Below are 22,061 nucleotides of genomic sequence, written 5' to 3' on the forward strand. Positions count from 1 at the left end.
ATTCTTCACACTTATCTGGGTTCCCAGGCTAGCAGAAACTACATTTACATTTTTAACATCTCCTTGTGTTATCTTGCAGCTGGTCAGGAAGCAGAGCAATAAAAATACATTTTCATGTTTAAATCTAGCAATTTAACTCTTGGTTAAAACAATAGAAAAAAAAGTCTTCATCTAGACAGGTTGGAGCCGTCTTTAAATCAAAGGGTCACACCATGCATTTGCTTGGTCAGTAGGGAGCACTGTTGTGACTTTTTTTGCAGTTCCACATCTAACAGCAGTTTTTCCATTTAAGACAACAACCCTATGCCTTACATTAATATTTACAAATGATAGAATTATCTATAAAATTCTATCTGGCTAGGCTGGCAGCCTTCACAGGTTCCACGACCATAGGTGATTGTACTTCAGACACTCTTCTAGCTGACATGATGGCCAGAAGCAATGTTGTTTTCCAAGAGAGGAATTTTAAGTCTGCTGATGCCTCAGGCTCAAAGGGTGGAAGTGTGAGCTTTTCCAGTACAAAGTTAAGGTCCCAAGCAGGGATGGGTGCTCTCCTTGGTGGCCTTAAGTTGTTTGGCCCTCTCAGGAACTGTTTGATAAGAGGGTGTGAGAAGAGAGGAGGCTCAGTGTTGTAATGAGCTGAAATGGCTGAGGCATGTATCTTAATGGAAGAGAAGAGCAGGCATTTGTGGAGTAGATCTGCTAATTAATCCAGGATTAAAGGCAGAGAGGGCAGAGTTGTGTCCTCTCCTTTAGATAGACTCCAGCAGCATTACATTTTCCACTTATCCACATAGGATTTCCTTGTACTGGGTCTTCTGGCTTCAAGAATGACGTCCAACACATGTTTGCTTAGAGTTGCTGGGGTAGGATTCAAGGGATAAGCCAGGCTGCAAGATTTAGGGTTTGCAGTTACAGATGCAAAATCTGCCCCTCCTGCTGAGAGAGCAGGGTAGGGTTCTGGTGTAGGTGCCATGGTGGCACCAATGTCAGGCGGCACAGGAGTGGGTACCAGTGCTGGCGTGGCCAGTCCCGGGCAATCAGAATTGTCCTCAGTCTGTCTTGTCTTATTTTGAGTAATATTCTTGTGAGAAGGGGCAGAGGTGGGAATGCATAAATTGAGAGATTTAACCACTGTAATGATAGGGCATCCACTTTTCAGGCCTTGCTGTGAGGGTTCCTGGTGCAGAATTTGCTGAGCTGGTGGTTGTAGGGGAAGGCAAACAGATCCACCTCTGGGGTCCCCCATTTCTGAATCAGAAGGTTGAAGGTGCTGGGCTCTAACTGTCACTTGTGTGGGTCTAGGAGATTTCTGCTTAAGTCGTCTGCCAGTGAATTTTGCTTGCCTGGCAGGAATTGAGCTTGCTGATGAACTTGCATGTCCAAGGCCGTGTTCCACAGGGTCATGGCTAACCTGCAGAGTGGGTAGGAGTAGGTCCCCCCCCCCTGCTTGTTGATGTACCACATAACTGTGGTGTTGTCTGTTTTTATTAGTAGTTGTCCTGGAAAGAGTAGGGATCTGAAAGCTGTCAGGGCATTCTGCACAGCAAGCATCTCTTTTTGGTGGATGTGCAGATTAATTTAACTTGGGCTCCAGTGGCCCTGAATACATTTGCCATTCATGTGTCCTCCCCAGGTCTAGTCTGATGCATCTGTGGTTAGGGACTGGGCGGCATGGGGTTGAGTAAAGGGCATTCCCTTTTTGTGGTTGCATGCTTCTGCCCACCAAAGAAACTCTGTCCATAGACAGGGTATGATAGGAATGACTGTTTCCAGGTCCTGAGAATGTTGGCACCAAAGACTTTTTAAGTATCATTGAAGTTTCCTCATATGCAGTCTTGCATATGGAATTAGCAGTATACATGAGGCCATGAACCCTAGGGCCTGCAGTATTTTCCTTGCAGATAGCTTGGTTCTGGTGGCCATTTGTTTGAAGTAGGCTGTCAGATAGACTTGTTTTTCTGAAGTGAGGAATACCATCTGGGATGCTGTGCTTAAGCTTGTTCCCAGGAATACAGTCTTTTGATTGGGCACCAGTTTTGATTTATTTTTGTTAATGGTGTACCCCAGGGAAGAGAGAAGGTTTTTCACAAATGTCAGATGCTGCAACAGTAATTCCTGAATGTCTGCCTAAATCAGGCAGTCATCCAAGTACAGGTAAATTTGGATATTTCTCTACCTGCAGTATGCAATGGCTGGAGCCAAGCATTTTGTGAATACTCTGGGCACAGTGGATAAGCCAAAGTGAAGTGCAGAGAACTGATAATGCATAGCTCTGGCCCTGAAATGTAGATACTTCCTGGATGTCTCCCTTATAGGGATGTGCAGATAGGCTTCTTTTAAGTCTATGGTGACTAACCAGACATCCTTGGCTAGCATAGGTAGAAGCTATTGCAGGGTAAGCATTTTGAATTTTGGTACCACCAGGAAGGTGTTGAGAATTGAAAGATCCAGGATTGGGCACCAAGAGCGAAAGGAAAAGTCTGGGATAGAATTCTTGACCTATCTGTTCTGCTGCAACCAGGTGGATATCCCTAATAGAGAGCAGGGATAGGACTTGGTTTTGTGCCTCTGCCCACAGATTTGGAGGAAGGTCTGGGAACCCTTTTGGGGTTGGCAGTGAATGGAAATAGAATTTGTACCCCTGGGATACAATGTTAAGGGCCCATCAGTCTTTTGTAATAGACATCCATTTTTTTGCATGAAGGGCATGTTTTCCTCCTAGGGGCACAAGCAATTGGGCAGACGCGAGTAGTGGAGTAGAGAAGTCATTGTGAGTTTTTTCCATAAGGAGGTGGCTTACCACTCCCTGTTTAGGGGGTGGGTGTACTCCATTGCTTAGATCTCTGCATACCCTGAGACTGTAGTCTGGGTGGTCTGCTTCTCCTGGGTCTGGTTTGAGATGGCCTGAAGGGGGCTGGAAAGAACCAGTGTTTTGAGGGGAAATGCCTACTGAATCTAGGAGGTTGCACTTGTAAGAATTATTTAACTGTCTGCATAGATTTAGCTTTTTCTTCCATCTTTTTAAGAACCTCTTCTGCTTTGGTTCCAAACAAATTGTTCTTGTTCAAAGGAGCATCTAGTAACTTTCATTTCACGTGGTCTGGCAAGGTCTGCTCCTTAAGCCAAGCATGTCTTCTCAGTACAGAACCAGTGACTGCTGCACTGCAAGATGCTTCTAGGGCATCAAAGCCACACTGCAAAGTATTCTTGCTGACTTGGCTTGCAGAGTGCATAAGTTCCTGCAATTCTTTATTTTCTGCACAGTCTGTAAAGGTTGTTACTTTTTGTTTAATAAGTTCCATAATATGTTGCTGGTACTTCAGCATGTGAAACTGACAATTCAATACCCTAATGGCAAGAGTTACAGAGGTATATATTTTCTTACCCCATCTGTCCAAAGCTCTGGAATCCCTGTCCAAAGGGATGGGATTCTTTGCTGTAGTTGCCTTGATACCTTTAGGCCCCTGGGAAATGATCTCTGGGTCAGCAGTAGGATTCTTGAAAATAAATTTGTGAGTGCCAGGTACTCTGTAGTACCTGTCTGGTTTCCTAGGGGCAGGGGATAAAGTATGAGGAGTAAGACTGGATTCCATAAAGACATCACCAACAACTTCCAGGACTGAGGTGTTGCTAAAGGTCTGTGCTGTGGCAAATCCTGAAATTCTCTGAGTCTCTTTTTGGACTGAGAATAGCCTTGGCATTCCCAGTGGAAATGCTCTCTTAAAGAATGTAAGTTTTCACCAAAAGAAAAATCCTCTGGAGGAGAGGCAGAGGGAATGGATTCTTCTGCATCTGAATCCTCATAAGCAGATAAGGGCATGTCTTCATAATCAGATACCTCAGAATCATCGGACTCCTGGTCTGTTGAAGCTGCAGGGGACTGGTCTCTTTTTCTCTTAGCAGGGGAAGGCTGACTTCCCCTAATCAGCATAATAAGGTCTTCTTACATTCTAAGCATTTGTTGTTGTGGCAAGGGAGCAGGTGCATGTGATTTGTTTGTCATTTTTCTAGGCATAGCACGTACGTTTAGCCTTAGAAACTCGGTAGTTTTAGATAAATATGAAGTCGTCGGTTTGAGTCGAACATTGGTAGTGCAAAGAACTTCCTCAGAAGCCGGTGCCTGCTCAGCAGCTCCGGACCCATCCAAGGTAGAGACATCCACAGGTTCCATAGTCGAAGAAGAGTCTTGCGGCATACCAAACTCTGAACAGGTCTCAGTATAGGCCTGCGAATCCATTGAAGCAGGCATCAGGGGCTGCGAAAGCGCCTCACTGAGTACCAGTGACCTAACAACTAGCTTAACGGAAGCATCGTCGGCAGCTTTGGACCTGTGCGGTCTGTCTCTGTCTTTATCCTTACATTTTTTTGGAATATCAGCAGTCGGATGGCTTACTAAAGCCATTTCAGAATACGGAGATCGAGAACATTAGAGCAAGAAAAAAGGATCCCCAACGGGGTACTTAGCTTTATAAGACTTCAGGATTATTCAATTCATAAACAAAAACTCAGGTAGTGGCCAACCGGCACTTGTGAACTGCTTCTGCTTCAGGCTCCTCGGCAAGAAAGACTGATGTAATGGTGTCGGCTGCCTGTTTTTATATCCCTGACGACCTGATGTCAATCCTGGAGTGACAGCAACCGAAGCAGAAATACTAAGTCTCTGGTATTCGGGTTGACTGAGGGCTACCTGCAGGCAGATAACCCAAGTGCGATTACTGCAACAGTGAAACATGAAGAACACCTGAATTCACTGAATATGTTTGAGGGCTGTATTCCCCCATAACTGGCTTTGTCCAGGTGTTTTGTGCTAAGAGGTTGACAGCTATGGTGAGAACTGAATTCACTAAATGGTAGCCATTTAAGTTTCAGTCGTCCTCTCTTTCACAAAACACCTGATTTGGCATAGTGGTATGTTGCTCTGACTGTTTTGCACAGGATCTTGGGTTCAAGACTTGGCAGTGAAATGCATGGTGGTAACACAGCATTTTATTCTAGCAACTTTCCAAGATTATACAAGCAATGTTTAAAATGTGTCCCTGGTTTTTGGGCTTTTGTCCCTCCCCAATACATTTTGGCTTTTTCCAGATTTCTTGTGCTGCAAAGTTGAGAGATACAGCTGAGTGTCGAGTAGATTTTACAAAGAGCTGAGAGTTGCAGGGGAAGAGAAATTTAGTGCTGCTTATACTAAGACTGCTTGTATTGTTAATAGCACAACAGGTAGGGTATTTGCTTTTGATGCAGAATTCTATGGGTTCTACTCCCACAGTATATAGATGCATTGTTGATATTGTATTGTGTTGTAAATGGGGTGGATGCTGCCGTCTTGAGAATGTCAGCTTTGGCGAAGATACCTAGTAACTATGAACCCATCTGTTATTTGCCATCCATTCCCTATTGCAATATTACTAGCTTATCATTTATTAATGTAATATAGGCAATTTATTTCTCAAGGGCAACAGGCACTTTATTTGTAGATGAAACAATGAAATATAAAGTTGTTTGCTGGCAGCAACCTCTTCATTAGTTACAGATCTTTTTAATGTGGAATTATTTTGATGACTAACTTCTGCAGAGATTGTGCATATTTACTGATACTGGCGGATTGTAGAAGTTTGAGTAGACTTTTATGATGAGAATGTTCTCAATTGGGCAGTTTTGTCATTATTGGTGCATGCATTTTGTTTCATTGTTTACTGGAAAAATGTTCAAAACAATAAATTGAAAACACCCTACACTGTACTGTACTGTATTATACAAGGAATATAATTTAATGCAATCAGGAAGGCGCATCACAGAACATATGTATGTTTTGTGTGCAAGGGGCCTATTATTTGAAAATAGCCCAAAGTTAATCTTTATCTGCCACTAGCCAAATGTATTTTCTTTGAACATGGGGTTCAATTCTGTTTCAATGTATGTGAGTTTCAAGGGCAGAAAAGTTTTAATGGTAAGTCTGTTCATTGTGAGACTGCATTGCTTTGTTTAGCAGATGTCTTAGTGTTTGTGCTGTAAAATGCAAAATAAAACTTTCAAATGAAGTCAAAATCATCATAGAAGTAAAGCAGTATGCGCATTAGTGTTTATGCTAAATGGGGTGAAATAGTCAAGTAATGGTTCATTGGAATGGCTGCAGGTGGGAGGCTCCATTCGACCATTATTTTGTGAGGGGGGAAGGGTGGCAAATTCAAAGATAGCCCCGGCTGAACTATACCTCTCAATTGTCCAGATTTTCACAGAATGAATAGATTTTTGGTTCTTATTTTTGGTTTCTTCTTTATAAAATTTGTGGTTTTCTAGCAAATCATTTAGGAATTAAGTCACTAAATGACAGACACTGAGTTTCAGACTTCATAACCTTAGGAAAAATGCATGCTAAAGGAAGACCTCTTATTTAATCAACTGTCTCAGTTTATACAAGAGCAATTTTTAGTACTGTTTATATGTTCCCAAAATATATTTGGCCTTGTCCAGATTTCCTGCATTAACAGGTTGAGAGGTACATGCAAATAAATTGCTTTATAGAATTAGGCATATCCAAACCTCTCAACTGTCCCCAGTTTTGGTTCAAAATGTTGCTCTTCTCCTAATAATCTCTCTGTAAAAATGACAATTTTGGAAGAAAACGTGGAGGGTTTACAATTAATAAATAACTGTAATAATCAGAGTTATAGATTACTTTTATTTCAGAAATGCATGTAGATTCTTTTATTTTGTCAGCTGCTCAAGTTAGCAGTACTAATATTAAAAAAAGTGTCCCTTCTTTGACAGGTTCCCAGCTGTATCATGTGGATATTTTATATTTTTGCATCACAGTTTTGGTCCATTTTTCATAAAATTGTGGGTTTTTGGCAAATTAGTGGCAAAGCATTAAAGACTGAAGTTAGAAAATAATGACAGACATTTGATTTTCAGATTTCATACCCTTCAGAAAATTCATACTAATGCAAGACCTACTAGTCTATTATCTTTCTAAGTTTATAAGAGCAATATTTAAAAATTGTACTTATTTTTGAGCCTTTGTCCCACTTATATGTATGGCTTTGTCCAGATTTCTTGCTCTGAGGTTGAGAGGTATGACAAATGTGTCAGGGCCATGACAGTCAGCCAGAGACATTTCAGATTATGACATACTTGTTGCACCCCACTCCCCCATGTAGTGACTCTGGATGTGTCCAAGCAAGGCAAGGAGCAGTTATGCAGTGTAAATGTGCAGAGTATCCCCCCATCCAAGGTAGACACAAGTACTACAGTGGCTTTTCACCTGTCCTTGATTTTGCAGAATGTTCTGGTTTCTGTCATATTTTTATACTGTTGATTTGTGCTTATTATTATTCAGAAAGTGCCCATTGCTCTGTGTTTAAGTAGCAATGCTTTAATGACCATCAGGTAAGCTTGACTGAGATTGAGAGATACAAGTAAGCTTTAATAAGCATACTGTTAAAGAACTGCCAACAGTGAAAGCCTTTCTGTTGTTGTCATGCAGAGAATACTTACATAACTAGATAACGTATAAGCCTTGGGTATTGAAATGCATATGACAGTATTTTTTATTTTATTTTTATTTATTTATTTGTAATAAAGGACAGGATTATATTATTTTAAAAAGCTCATTACATGTGTTGGAGACTTGCAGTCATCTTTGCAGGCTTTACCTGTAAACTAAATAGAATGCCAGTCTATCATGTGTGGTCCATAACCTGTGCAGTAATCCTTTAAGCAATGTATCTTGAGCTTGTTTCTTGTTTGCTTTTCATTTTTTACTTTGATCATGTTTTCCCCATGAAACAAGTAAATAGTTGTTGTCAGTATGCAGGTCTTTTTTGGAGAAGAAACATTTTTACAAGTGGGGGTTTCACAGAGATTGCTACTTTCAGCATGTTGCTTGGTACTTTAATAAAACTGAATATAAATTATAATTAGAACTGCAGTGCAAGGAGAAGTGGTTTGAGTTGAGTGCTGCTTGTTTTTCTTATACTTGATTTTGACTGACATTCCAGTAATGTATTTAAAAAATAATTTATTTTTTCATTCCTCACAACCTTTTTGTTTCCATCTAGATATTAAGTAAGCTGACATGCAGCCAATACATTGAAATATATTTTTTTCTTCTACACTTCATTTTGTCTTGATTGGACTCTCATAATGACAGTTTGGCACCCAGGGCAGCGTATTTAATTAAAGTTACAGTTTTTGTGGTTTTGAGCATGGCCCTCCCCTTTCTAGTTGGCCACACCCCTTCCCATTGACCTGCCCATTCAGCTGTCTCCTGCAGCCCCTCTTTGATTTGAAGTCACCAGCCGCCACTGCCAGAAACTGGCATTTTTTACAAGTTTTAAGGTCAAGCCTACTGTGCAACTATTCAGACACATACTTAATGCTCAACAGCTATGCCCACAAGAGGCTGAGTTGCCGTAAGCTTCTGTTCATTGCCACCACATACATAATCAGAATGGAGATGTTGTGGGGATACAAGAGAGAACACAGCCATCCACTAGTGACACCAGCAAGCCTCTTTGGTGCCTACTACCTACTTCACCATCTAGTTTCACAGCCAATGGCTGAACCAAATAAGGATAACACTGATACTTTTAAGGGGAAGCTCCAGAAGAAAGGAGGTGGAGATGAAAGCAGCATATCACCCCAAGTTCTAGCAGTCTCATCTGCCAAAACAATGAATATTATACTAAATCACTCTCCATTTACTCTCACTGAACCATTAATTCCACTGTACCAACCTAGTCTACATAAATAAACAATAGAGGTGTGAGTTCTAAAACCTTTTTTTTTTGAGCCATTACTTCTATAAAATCAATGTGAAAGTAAGAGTTTTATAATCAAATATCATACTCCAGGAAACACAGCATTAAGAAGCTGAAAGCACATGCTTCCTGTCTACCAAGCTCAAAACATAAGAAGACAGTAAAATAAAAATGAGGAACAACTTTAAAATTAATGTCTAAGTACATTTGGTTCTATTTGTTTTGAATGTGGCCTCTTACATCTTATCAGAATTCACATTTTAAAAAGAGAAAAGGTCTCCCCCATCACCGTGCTGACCTAAAGATGAAGTTTATATCACATAGGATCACTCATTACTAACAGTTCAAAAAACAGATGTGAGAAAACCAGATCTAGTAGTCCATGAAAAGAAGACAAAAGTAGCATTGATCATTGAAATTGCTACACCCAGTGACTACAGTGTCTTAGTACAGAGAGATACAAAGTCATAAAATACCAGGATTTGCTGGCAGAAAGGAGGGCAGTGTGGAAGAAGGTTACCCAGACAGTTCCAGTAGTAGTAGGAGCAACAGGTCTTATAGAAAGGCATTTACATTCATACTTGGTATTGCCGATACATGCAACTCCGTACAACTTGCAGAAGGAGTCATTACTGAGCACATTGTTGGTGCTGCAAAGAGCACTTCTAGCTAACATCAAAGATTGAAACAATACTAATTTCATGAACTTTAATCATACTTTTACTAAGGAATGGAGTCCATTCCCATCATGCTATTAGAAACCCAAAAGACTTGGAGAAATTAAAAAAGAGAAAACCATGACAGAGAAACTCCAGGACAGAATGGAGGGATAATAAGTCAGCAAGCAAAGGGGAGTAGTATAGCTGGAACTGAATTCATCCTCAAGTCTTGGTGAGTATCTTCATGAGGTGGACCCTGTTTTTCACAAAATCTCACCAAGACAGCATTGATATATAGACTGTATTTTATATAGCATATATCATGACAGACGTAGGTTAAAAAATAAAAAAGATAGCTGGGCGCACAAGACCCAGGATAAAAAAGTGCCAAATCCTGGTAGTCACACTGGTGCCAGGACTGGAAAAAATGACAGTGTAGAATCCTCAAGACACAGAAACATTCCTACAATGGGTCTAGGCCAGGCCCAGGGGGAGGATGACCCCACTGTTGTTGAAGTAAATAGCAGTCCACAAAAATCACAAAAACTGATAGGCCAAAAAAGAGCCAGAAAGATGATAGCATGGACTACTGAGGATAAGAAAGAAATGATGTATTGTTACTAATATGCAAGAAGCCAAGAATTTCCAGACAGAAGATATACAAAAAGATTAAGAGAGAAATTAGAGGAAAGAAAAATACTTCCACAAGAAAAACTGTCAGAAGCTTCAAATAAAAATGTATGTTCATTAATATAACATATTTATGAAAAGCATTATATAGATTAAGAAACCTTAGGCCTTTTGGAAAAAGAAGCGACTGACGAAGTGTGAAAATATAAAGAACAAAATCAAGAGACTTTTGAAAGGTATAAAAAAGAAATATGGACATGGGAAAGAAAGAGAGATATCAGCTGGACACAAGCTGATTAAGTATACTTTTCTCTGCACTTATTTAAGATTTGATTCATTAAATAATGAGTCTCTTTGATTCAGTAAATATTGTGTGTCTCTGTCTATCTGCAGTTAGCTGCCTGAAGTGTGAAAAAGTGTAGCCATCTGGGCTCATTGAAAGTTGTTAGACTGCTTTGAAATTCCTGTGTTAGTGTTAGCCTGAGGGATTCTGCTTGCATTAAAAAATTGTGTTGGTTACATTTCTAGTAATCATTTTAATCGGAGTTGCTGGCTACTGAGACTTATCTGCATATATCAACTGAACACAAGCTGATTTATGTATACTTTACTCTGCACTTATTTAAGATTTGATTCAGTAAATATTGTGTGTCTGATTCAGTAAATATTGTGTGTCTCTGTCTATCTGCAGTTAGCTGCCTGAAGTGTGAAAATGTGTAGCCATCTGGGCTCACTGAAAGTTGTTAGGCTGCTTTGAAATTCCTGTGTTAGTGTTAACCTGGGGGGTACTGCTTGCATTAAAATCTGTGTTGGTTACATTTCTAGTAATCATTTTAATTGGAGTTGCTGGCTACTGAGACTTGCCTGCATATATCAACTGGACACAAGCTGATTTAAGTATACTTTTCTCTGCACTTATTTAAGATTTGATTCAGTAAATATTCTGTGTCTTTGATTCAGTAAATATTGTGTGTCTCTGTCTATCTGCAGTTAGCTGCCTGAAGTATGAAAAAGTGTAGCCATCTGGGCTCATTGAAAGTTGTTAGACTCCTTTGAAATTCCTGTGTTAGTGTTAGCCTGGAGGATTCTGCTTGCATTAAAATCTGTGTTGGTTACATTTCTAGTAATTATTTTAATCGGAGTTGCTGACTACTGAGACTTGTCTGCATATATAAACTGGACACAAGCTGCAAATATTGTGTGTCTGTGTCTATCTGCAGTTATCCCCCCCCCCCGCACCCCGTCTCTGTTTCCTGTTGTGGTGTTAATCTTGGTGGCTTTGGAATTGCCAACCCCTGCTGTAAATCTGTTTTTGCACACTCCTCCTGGACCCATCTCATTTGCTCACTCAACTGAGTACAGTGAGATCATATTTTGATTTCAGATACTCCTACCAGTCCAATCTCCTCTGCTGTGTACAGAAAAAGCACTTGGGAAGGACATTCCTATATAGTATCTTAATCTGCTCTGTTTCCTCCCTCTACAAAAAAAAAATTCCACTTCATCTGCTTTACTGTATTTGTGTTTCTTATTACTGTTACCTTATTTTGCTTTTGCCTCTTCTTAAAAGTACTCAGTTGAATTTATTCTGCTGCCTTTATTACTGCTTGTTAGTAGCCTGATTGAATTGTAACTGTTATTCTAAGGCCTTTGGTTTAAGCACTTGGGCTTCAAACAGTTGTTTTACATTAAGAGGGTTTGTGGTCTGCACTTTTGTGGCAGGACAGGTAGCGTACATCCTTCTAAGTTGGGAACTGCTGATTGAAGGCTCAGTGTCTGTTATTCTAAAAGTGTATTAGTTCTAGGTAAGCACTTGGGCTTCAGGAACATTTATTTTACATTAAAAAGGTTTGTGGTCTGCACTCTTGTTGGAGGAGAGGCTAGATTCTGCCCTTCTGAGCTGGGAATTTCTGGTTAAAGGCTTATTGCGCATCCTTACTTGAACTGTTTCTTTACAAAATTGGTACACCTTGTTTGCTGTAGCATAGACTAGATTCAGGCCTGCTGGATCTAGCTTTGTTTGTATAACTTGTGCACTGATCCAGGCTGTCTTTTTTGGAGAAGGTTTTTCTGTACCCTAGTGGCAGGAGTCTGCAGTTAGAACTTGTCTGATTGAAGACTGCTGGAACAGGGCTCAGTTTTGAGCTTTTTAACTAGTTAATTGGGTAAAGTGTTGTTTTGATTGTATCTGCTCTATTTTCTGAAAAAAAAAAAAAAAATATATATATACATATATATATATATATATATATATATATATATATATATATATATATATACTTGTTTCCCACCTTTCTGAACTAGTATAGTCCAGTTTTCAGGTCACTGCTGAATCCAGGGCTGTGTTACAAGTTTCTGTGTTGCCCATACCTTACTTGGATAGAAGGAAGTTTCATTGTTCACCTGTCAGAGAGGGGAGCTTTGAGCAGCCTATCTGTCCCTGGAGGAGTGGTTTCAGCCCAGAAGTTAGTAGTTCATTGACCATTTTGGGCTAATTTCTATCTCTTTCACTTCCCTGCTATAAAAACTGCATTTGCACAGTTTTTGCGCTTGTATTCTGCTCAGCAAGTGCATTCGAGGTGTTCTGCAGAGTCTACTGCAGCAGAAAGACAAAAGAGAGACATTGGAGTGATTAAGTATAATTTTTCTGCTTTTCTTGCTGTCTTAACTAATTCTGCCTAAAACACCAGAGTTTGTTATTGCTATATATTGTACTTATTTGCTGCCTGCAATTGAATTAAGTAATTTTTGTGTTTAAATAATCTGATTAATTGTTGTAGGGTACACACTAAAGTGCGATAGCCTTTTCTGTGCATTTAAAGTGTTGTTTTGATTGTATCTGCTCTATTTTCTGAAAAAAAATATATATATATATATATATATATATATATATATATATACTTGTTTCCCACTAGTATAGTCCAGTTTTCAGGTTATTGCTGAATCCAGGGCTGTGTTACAAGTTTCTGTGTTGCACATACCTTACTTGGATAGAAGGAAGTTTCTCTGTTCACCTGTGAGAGAGGGGAGCTTTGAGCAGCCTATCTGTCCCTGGAGGAGTGGTTTCACCCCAGACATTAGTAGTTTATCGGCCATTTTGGGCTAATTTCTATCTCTTTCACTTCCCTGCTATAAAAAACGCATTTGCACGGTTTTGCACACCGGGCAGTACCGGTTAGCTAGAGTTAAACTATTCTCGGCTCCACAAAGTCTACTCCTCAATTTTTCCCTTGGAACTAGACAAACCTTCAACTTTAGCACTCAAACCATTCATTTCACAGTCAAGCACTTTCTTAAAACTCATAGCAAGCACTAATTAACCCTAGCACTAGACCCCCCCTATACTGTTCAGAAGGACAAGGCTCTCTATTCGTCCCCACCAGCCAATCAGAAAAACAGCTAACTCTACCTATTCAGGCATGTCCAAAGGGGCAGTTTTTGGTGTACTCTCCGGTCCAACTGGTGAATCTGGGCATTTTGAGGCAATGTTACAACTGCCTCATGTACACAGACAACCCTCTCCTCCTACCACCAAACACTAATATATGCAAGAGATACAATTATACAGCCAAACTGGAGGCAAATCCCTTTCAACCCAAAACTGGAACTGACAGTCAAGAGGAGAAGGGTAATACTTGCAACACACCACCAGTCTCACATAGACCTAATAAACCAACACCGGCAAATAACACACATGAATACATGAAAACATACTCAGAGGCTCTAAATAAAAATCTGCAAAAGCAACAGAGACCTCCAAAGCAGACATCCAAGCAACCTACACACCCCATCACCAACCATGAAACACATACTTCACATAATCAGTGTGTCATGCAATCACAGCTCTTAAGGCAAAATAACATACCCAACACACTAGTAATAGGTGACTCTATAGTCAGGCACACTGATGTCTCACTAACTAGGCTGGACAAGGAGAAAGTAACAGTTAGCTGCCTGTCGGGCGCCAGGATCCGCCACATAACACAAGCACTCAGGTCACTCCAGAACAAGTACAAATACAACTCTGTCATTGTCCATGTTGGTGTGAATGAACTCAAACATACCTCCCTGGACTACATGAAAAGAGACATGAAAGAGCTCTCTGATCATGTAGCCGAGGCCGGTATGACCCTGACCCTGATTAGCATCCTGCCCTCACCAAGAATGATGCCACAGTATAAAGAAAAAATGATCAATTTTAACAATTGGCTAAGTTTCTGGTGTCATTCAAAGGGGATCCAGTATCTGTCCACCTGGGATGACTTGCTCGACAAGCCATGTTGCTTTGCAAGAGATGGCTTGCACCTGTCACCCTTAGGCTTTCGAATACTGGCCAAGGCTCTTGCCAGCCCCATAGTGCCTTTTTTAGGCAAGGCTCAAAAGACAAACCCACCACCATAAATAGCACAAGTAACCAAAAACTGAGGGCAATGCTACTCAACGCCAAAAGTCTAAACCTCAAAATGCACGCACTCGAGGCACTCTTCAGTATGGAGAAAATCGACATCCGTGCAGTAACAGAAACCTGGTTTAAGGCTCCTGAGAGCACCCCAGCACTACTAGGCTATAACTCATACCATACCTTTTGGCCACAGAACTAGGACTGAAACACAAAAGGCATGGGTGTATCCATATTTATCAAGGATACCCACACTTCCAGGTTAGTGGCACAGCACAATGCATCAGAGATCATCCATGTGCAACTAACAATGGGTAAAACAGCAATCCAAATTGTAGCTTGCTACAGATCACCCACCATGACCCAGGACCCCCATTCCGCACTTCTGGAGACACTGGGAAATATAAAGGTCCTACCAAACACCCTAATACTGGGTGATTTCAATTACCCAAACATAAACTGGGAGAACTACTCAAGTGCTAACTCCTTTTCCCAATGCTTCCTAGAATTTATAAACTCGAATGCCCTGGATCAACTGGTCAACACCCTCACCAGAGGGACCAACATATTGGACCTGGTCATCACCAACATGGGCAACTGGTGTTCCACACCGGAGATCAACCCCTCGCTGGTTAGATCAGACCATAGACTAATCACTCTCGATATCCACATTCCACCCCCCACCCCCAATCAAGGAAACCACTGTGAAAAACTTTTCAAAAGCAAAGTTCACGTTACTTAAGGCCAAGGTGGAAAAGTTCACAGCCCCCATGTTAAAGGACAATGCTGTCCAAGCTGCTGAAACCTTTACAAAGGCACTCTATGAGCATCTGCAGGAATGCATGGATCGTGCTATCCCAAGTAAAACCAAGACTCACTCCTCCAAGAAAAGGAAACCAGTCTGGTGGACCCCTGCCATAAACAAGCTATACAACAGAAGGAGGAAACTAGTTCAGAGAAGAGTAAAATCCCAAGAAGGAAAGACATCCCTGATCAGTATCAGCAAAAAACTATGATCCCTCATGAAATCATCCAAGGCTAGTTTAGAAAGAAAAATTCCCAATGACTCCAAAGATAACCACAAAGCATTCTTTAGCTATGTCAAGAACCTAAGTGGAAACTCTCAGATCTGCTCTGAGTTAGTGCAGAATGGCACAAAATACACTGAACCAACTGATATTGCCAACATTCTGGCAGACAGGTTTAGTGCAAACTTCACCCCCCTCTCACCCCTAAAGGGCCCATAACCATACCAGAAGAATGTAGGGCTCTGTCAATCACCATCACACAGGTTAAAACAGCCGTATCCAAAGCCAAAAACACAGCTTCATTGGGACCGGATGGTGTCCCAGGCTGTGTCTTACAAGAGCTCCAAAATGAACTAACCCCTCACCTAAACACACTGATCAAACTCAGCATCTCTACAGGCTATGTACCCACAGAGTGGTGCACAGCAACAGTTATCCCACTCCACAAAGGTGGAGCCACAACGGACCCCGGGAACTATTGCCCTATAAGCCTGACTAGCCTGGTCTGCAAGGCTATGGAGTGCATCATCATGGAACTCATTAACAGAAACATTGGGTACCTCCAAACATTGGACCCTACCCAGTTTGGCTTTGTTAAGAGCAGATCATACCTCCTAAACCTGGTGGATTTCTTTGAGACAGTTACCAAGGCTTTAGACAAGGGAAAGAAGGTCCACACAGCCTACCTTGACCTCGCAAAAGCTTTTGACACCATTCCCCATTCTAGTATTATAGACAAGCTCACCAGCTTGAACATAAACCCCTACGTCACGGGATGGGTTGCCAGCTGGCTCATGGATAGAACCCACATAGTGAGAGTTGCAGGCTCTACATCTGACTCTAAACCGGTTACAAGTGGCATCCCCCAGGGCTCAGTCCTAGGACCCCTCCTGTTTGGTATATACTTCTCAGAGGTACAGGCAAGCATAGGAGGACTATGGCTGACCAAGTTCACAGACGACTGCAAACTACGGGCCATAATTGATTTTCCAGCTGATACAGACACCCTCCAGAAGGGTCTCACTGAGACAGATACCTGGTGTCAAAATCATGGCCTCAAGCTAAATGCCAAAAAGTGCATAGTCATCCCCTTTGGAAAAAATAAATTACCCGCAAACTACCACATAGGTGGTAGTCCCCTAAATACAGAAAATGTAATAAGGAATCTGGGGACCCAAGTAGATAGTAATCTCTCCTTTGATAATCATATTGCCAAGGTGGTTAGAAAATCCTTCTATGTGGCCCACCTAATCACAAAAGGGTTCACATCTAGAACAAAAGAGGTTATTGTGCCTCTCTACTCATCACTAATTAGACCCATCATAGAATACAACGTCCCATTTGGGATGTACCTTACAAGACACCTGCAACAGCTGGAAAGGCCACAAAAGTACCTCACCAAAAGGATTACTGGCCTCAAACAGATGCCCTATGCAGCCCGACTCAAGAAACTCCAATTGTACTTGGTTGCATACCGCTTACTCAGAGGTGATCTCTGCCTGACATACAAGGCCATGTCCAACCCAGAATTGATGGACATGCTCCACCTAAAAAAAAAACAAATCCCGGAGAGCCACACGCTCTAGATATATAAACCTCACCACAATGATAAATAGGACATGCTGAAGGGATAGATTCCTGTCCCAGAGATTCCCCATGCTTTGGAACAGGATTCCAATATACATCAGGCAGAGCCCCTCACTAACACTCTTAAAGAGAAACCTTGACGGGTGAATGGGAAATAGAACATTTACTCCGGGGATCACTGCAGTGGCTCTGCTGGACAGTGGCACAGGGAACTAATGGTTCTGCTGGACCAGAGGCACAGGGAACTAATCTAAGGGGGTGGCGAAAGCCAACACATTCTGGCTAGGTTTATAAATGTCCTTGGACAGATAGCCTAATACTTACCTATGAACCTATATGGTACAATATTTATGCAAAGGAGAAAGTCAAATTAATCAACACAAAAAAGGCAGCCCAAAATATATTCAAAGAGAAATACAGAAACAGGCATCCAGATAACTGAATATTTTACAATAAAAAAGTAAGATTACAAAGAGGGAATGTGGAACAGAAGATAAGTAAAGTAGAAGTTAAAAATATAAGTTGAAGTTATGGAATTCTTGTGAAATGAAGGATTTAATGTAGAAAGTCTAACATGGGTTATTGCACAGCATGATGGAACAATGAGTCCCCTGAGTATGGAGAAACAGGATGAGCAGGAAACATCTGAAGAAGAAATATAGACATGGGAAAGAAAAAGAGATTTAATATGGTGCAATATTTATGCAAAGGAGAAAGCAAAGATATTTCAAGAGAAATATGGGCTAAGCCATCCAGACATGGAAAATTTTACAATACAAAAAATAAGAAAACAAAGAGGAAAAGTAGAAGAGGATTAGTAATGGAGAAGTTAAAGAAATATAAACTGAGGTTATGGATTACCTGAGAAGTGAAGGATTTACTGTAGAAAATCTAACTCAGATAACATCACAACAGGATAGTGCAATAGATCCCCAAATTAAGGAGAAGCCAGTGGAGCAGGAAACATCTGATCAGTTGCCATATGAAGATACATTGGAGCCTTCCATAAGAAACCAGTACAAATGTTAAAATGGAGTTGCACAGCAAGGGAAGGAACAGGAAAATGGGCAACTCTGATACAGTCAATGTTATGGAGTGATAGGCCTGTGAGTTCCCCAATGAAAGAGCAACAGGTGACACAGGATGAAATTGAAGAGAATGTGCCACAGGAGGGTACCCTGGAACTTTCTATAGAATGCCTGCAGGAAATGGAGAACAAAGAATGTGCCCTCAGTTTAGAAGAAAATGATCTAAGAGAAGAGTTGTTTGATTTAATACAGATGAACAGGCATATAAAGACCAATGAAAGAAATAGACTACAGAAAATCGATAAAACCCAAAAAGTTAGACGTTTGATAATACAAATGAACACAGTAATTAGGAATGTCCACAGAGATGTATGGGATATAACAGAAGTAAACTGGATACATCACTGTGCAGCTAAATTAATAACAGATAAAGTCTTACCACAAAAACACAGAATAGTAAGGGATAGGAAGGGAAGAAATCAAATGTCATCATGGAAGTATTGAGTAGAGAAAATTATAAAGCAATTAAGACAAGAAGTGTCAGAAGAGTATGGAAGAGGTAACAGATCAACAAAAATACTCATGAAAAACATGATAAAAATACCAGCATTTGCAGGCAGAAAGGAGGGCAATGTGGAAGAAAGATACCCAGACAGTTCCAATAGTAGTAAGAGTAATGGATCTTATAAAAAGAATTTACAATCACACTTAGATAAGTAACTGATAAATGTAACTCCATACAAATTGCAGGAGTCATTACTGGGCACATTGTAAGGTGCTGCGAAGAGCACTTTTGGCTAACATCAAAGATTGAAACAATATTAATTTCATGAACTTTAATCATACTTTGACTTAAGAATGGGGCCCATTACAGTCATGGTATTAGAAACCCAAAGGACTTTGAGAAATTAAAAAAGGGAGGAACCACGGCAGAGACACTCCAGGACCAGCACTAGTTGACTTTAAGTGAAAAGGTAAATATTGTGTTTTTTTTATTTTGTTCTGATGGATTCACATCCTTAATTCATCTTGAGTCCAAATGAGTTATAATGTCTTCTGGAGAGTCAAATCTTTCAAGACTAGTGGAAAGCATCACTTTTAGAGGTGCTGGATATGTCATCTGAAACCTGAATTTGTGGTGTCCCCAAAGTCTAATAGCTAGCAAAAAGTTATTTCTTATACTGAAAGTACCTGCAGTGCAGTCATTCTCAGTGAAGGTTCTATATAGACAGTAACCTGTAAGGTGCACAGCAATACTGTGGGACAGCATTTTCTGCCTAAAAGTCACAAAAAGAAATGACTGTCTGTGGTCATAGATTTGGGCATGAAAGTGGACCTAAAGTGCCACGAGATATTACGCTATGTAGTCTTACAGCAACTGAAAAGCCTTGCTTCTCAAATTATTTAAATTAAATCAGGGATGTCACCACTCTGTTCTGGGGGGCTGCAGGTGATCTTCTTAATAAGTAGAATAAAAGAAAAGATCCTCTGCACTTGTCTCCACCGAGTCAAGCTACATCTCCTTTACTAATAACAATCCAAATTTTACAACATTTTCTTCTCATATGCCACATCCTTCTCCATAACAGCGGACATAGATTCTGTAAGCGTCACAGTCATTGTATTTACCTACATGAATGTTATCATCAGGAAAAGGATTTTAGAGGATTTTCTAATTGCACTGATGACAAATACTTCCTGACTGCCCCGACTCACTATTAGACTGCTGCATAACCGAGTTTACAACCTAAAAATCTTTTTTTTAATCTGTTTGATTTTCAGCATAACCATTCTTCACTGTCATTAACTCACTCCAATTGTATTTTGGCTTAGATGCAATAATTTCAAGTCTTTGAAAAGGAAAATGGGTGATTTTTATACCTATACCTCATGGAGCTCAATTGGGTCTCCATCTTGTGACCAAAAGCTTCATCAGAATTTTCAGCTTTAGTAAGGAATTTTATGTATTCCACCATTATATATTAATAAACATATTAGCTAAACTTCAGAGTATCCTTACTTCAGTTTTATGCATATAAAAGATTGTTATACAATGGGTTATTTTCTAAGCCAATTGCACAACTATTTGTGTCACACTTTTTTTCTTTGTTTCCTGATATTAGGGTTAAAATCACATGGTTCTTTCTCTCATTGTAGTCTTGACTCTTTATTCCAGCTATTTATATTCACCTGCAAAAGAATGTTAATTTCCAGTTTTGTTTTTTCTAATGAAAGAAAGTAATGATGCACTCTCATGAAGAAAAAGTCCACACATGTCCATTCCACATTTGGATCTCTCAACAGCCTGTGTAAATGGGCAATACTCTTAGATTCAAAGCAATTATCTACTTTTATTCAAACTCCCAAGCTTATGAGCTCACATAAAAAATTGCCATGTTGCTTGTCATTTTCTCATTCAGCAACTGAAGAAGCATTGTGACAAGTTTGTCAGATAGCATGCAGTTCCTACCAGTTATAAGTTTAATGGCATTGGTTCTTTTTTTTAAATTAATATTCTTCATTATTTTATAATAAAGTAAATGTAACAAACAATGACCAACAAGCAAACAAAAAAAAAAAAACAGAATATACACTATCATTGTACAATCTCCAAGTAGAAAAATAATTTAGCAAAGACCATAGCTCTAGTACTAACCTCCCAAATACTACAAAATGTATACTATAACCAGAGTGGGAAGCCCACCTTTCCTTCTCTGAGACTACATAATGTACAGCAAGGAAAAGGAATCATGCAAACAAGCCTTTACAATATTTATTTTTATTATAAATGTCATTTTCTGTCTAGATTGGGGTGTTTCTAGTAGAAATCTGCTTGTGACCCTGAAGTTTATTAAAGCTCACGTGCTTGCACCATGTCAACTTTCCAAACTTTTAACAATAGCAAATAGCAGACCGGGAAATTACATTAATCATTTTCCACCTTTCATTGTCCACTTTAGGCAGGTGATATCAAACACACATACTTTCCTAAGAAAAAAATCAGGCAAGCCCAATATAGATTGCATCCTAGATTTGATCAAGATTCAGATGTCTTATTTTTCCTCATGAGCACAATATATGGTCAAGTTCAGCATTTGTATTGCCACACTTAGAGAAGTGACTTGTGGGTATAAATTCTGTAAATACATAATAGAAAAATATATATTAAAATATATATTAAACCAGACTTCCAACCTTATTGATTTTACATGGGTTGTTGAGGCCTGGGAATTACCCTATTGCCTTTATTTGCCTTTCCTTGACTGCCACTCTCTCCATCCAGTAGATAACCCAGTTCTGTTTTTGGGGTTCCTGGTTTCATATAATCATTTTATAAAGCTTTCCTATTCTACCTAATGTGCCCAATATCATATTGGCTTCTCATATCCAATCAACCATAGCATGTGATGGGGGGCATTCTAAAGGTAATTTGGTACCTCAACTGGTAAAGGGCCTAGCAAAATCTAGAACCCTCCTAAAGTTTAAGACTAAGCATTTCAGTACCCAACCACTTTTATCCACCTGTTAGATGACTCAGGAGAGTCCTGTTCAAGAAAGACCAGTGTTATATCTCACCTTACGAAACCATCGGATCCCCTTCAGTGGTTGGCATGCTTTTTTCCTAGTGCTGAGATCTAGTTTATTCCTCAAATGTGTTCAACTCTTTGTACAACTCAACAATGAAGATGCCTTCAGTACTGGCAATAGAGCTTTAACACTAAGAAATGTCAGAGCAATAGATTTGTGCCCTTCCTTAACTCTCATTTTATTTCCAGCCACTTGGGTACAAATGTATCTTTGATAGGATCTCCACAAGCCTGCATTAAGGTAGCAATTATATTACAAAAATAATTCTCTCCCATATTTGACAGTTTTATACATCCCATGCTTCTGGAGTACACTACAGCTTTACATGTTACCCTTAACCTTCTATCCCTTCACAAACTAGTGATCTGCATAGTGAGGTG

The sequence above is a fragment of the Protopterus annectens genome, chromosome 3.part0 (genome assembly GCF_019279795.1).
Source record: "Protopterus annectens isolate FY-2018-M chromosome 3.part0, PAN1.0, whole genome shotgun sequence".
NCBI lineage: Eukaryota > Metazoa > Chordata > Ceratodontiformes > Protopteridae > Protopterus > Protopterus annectens.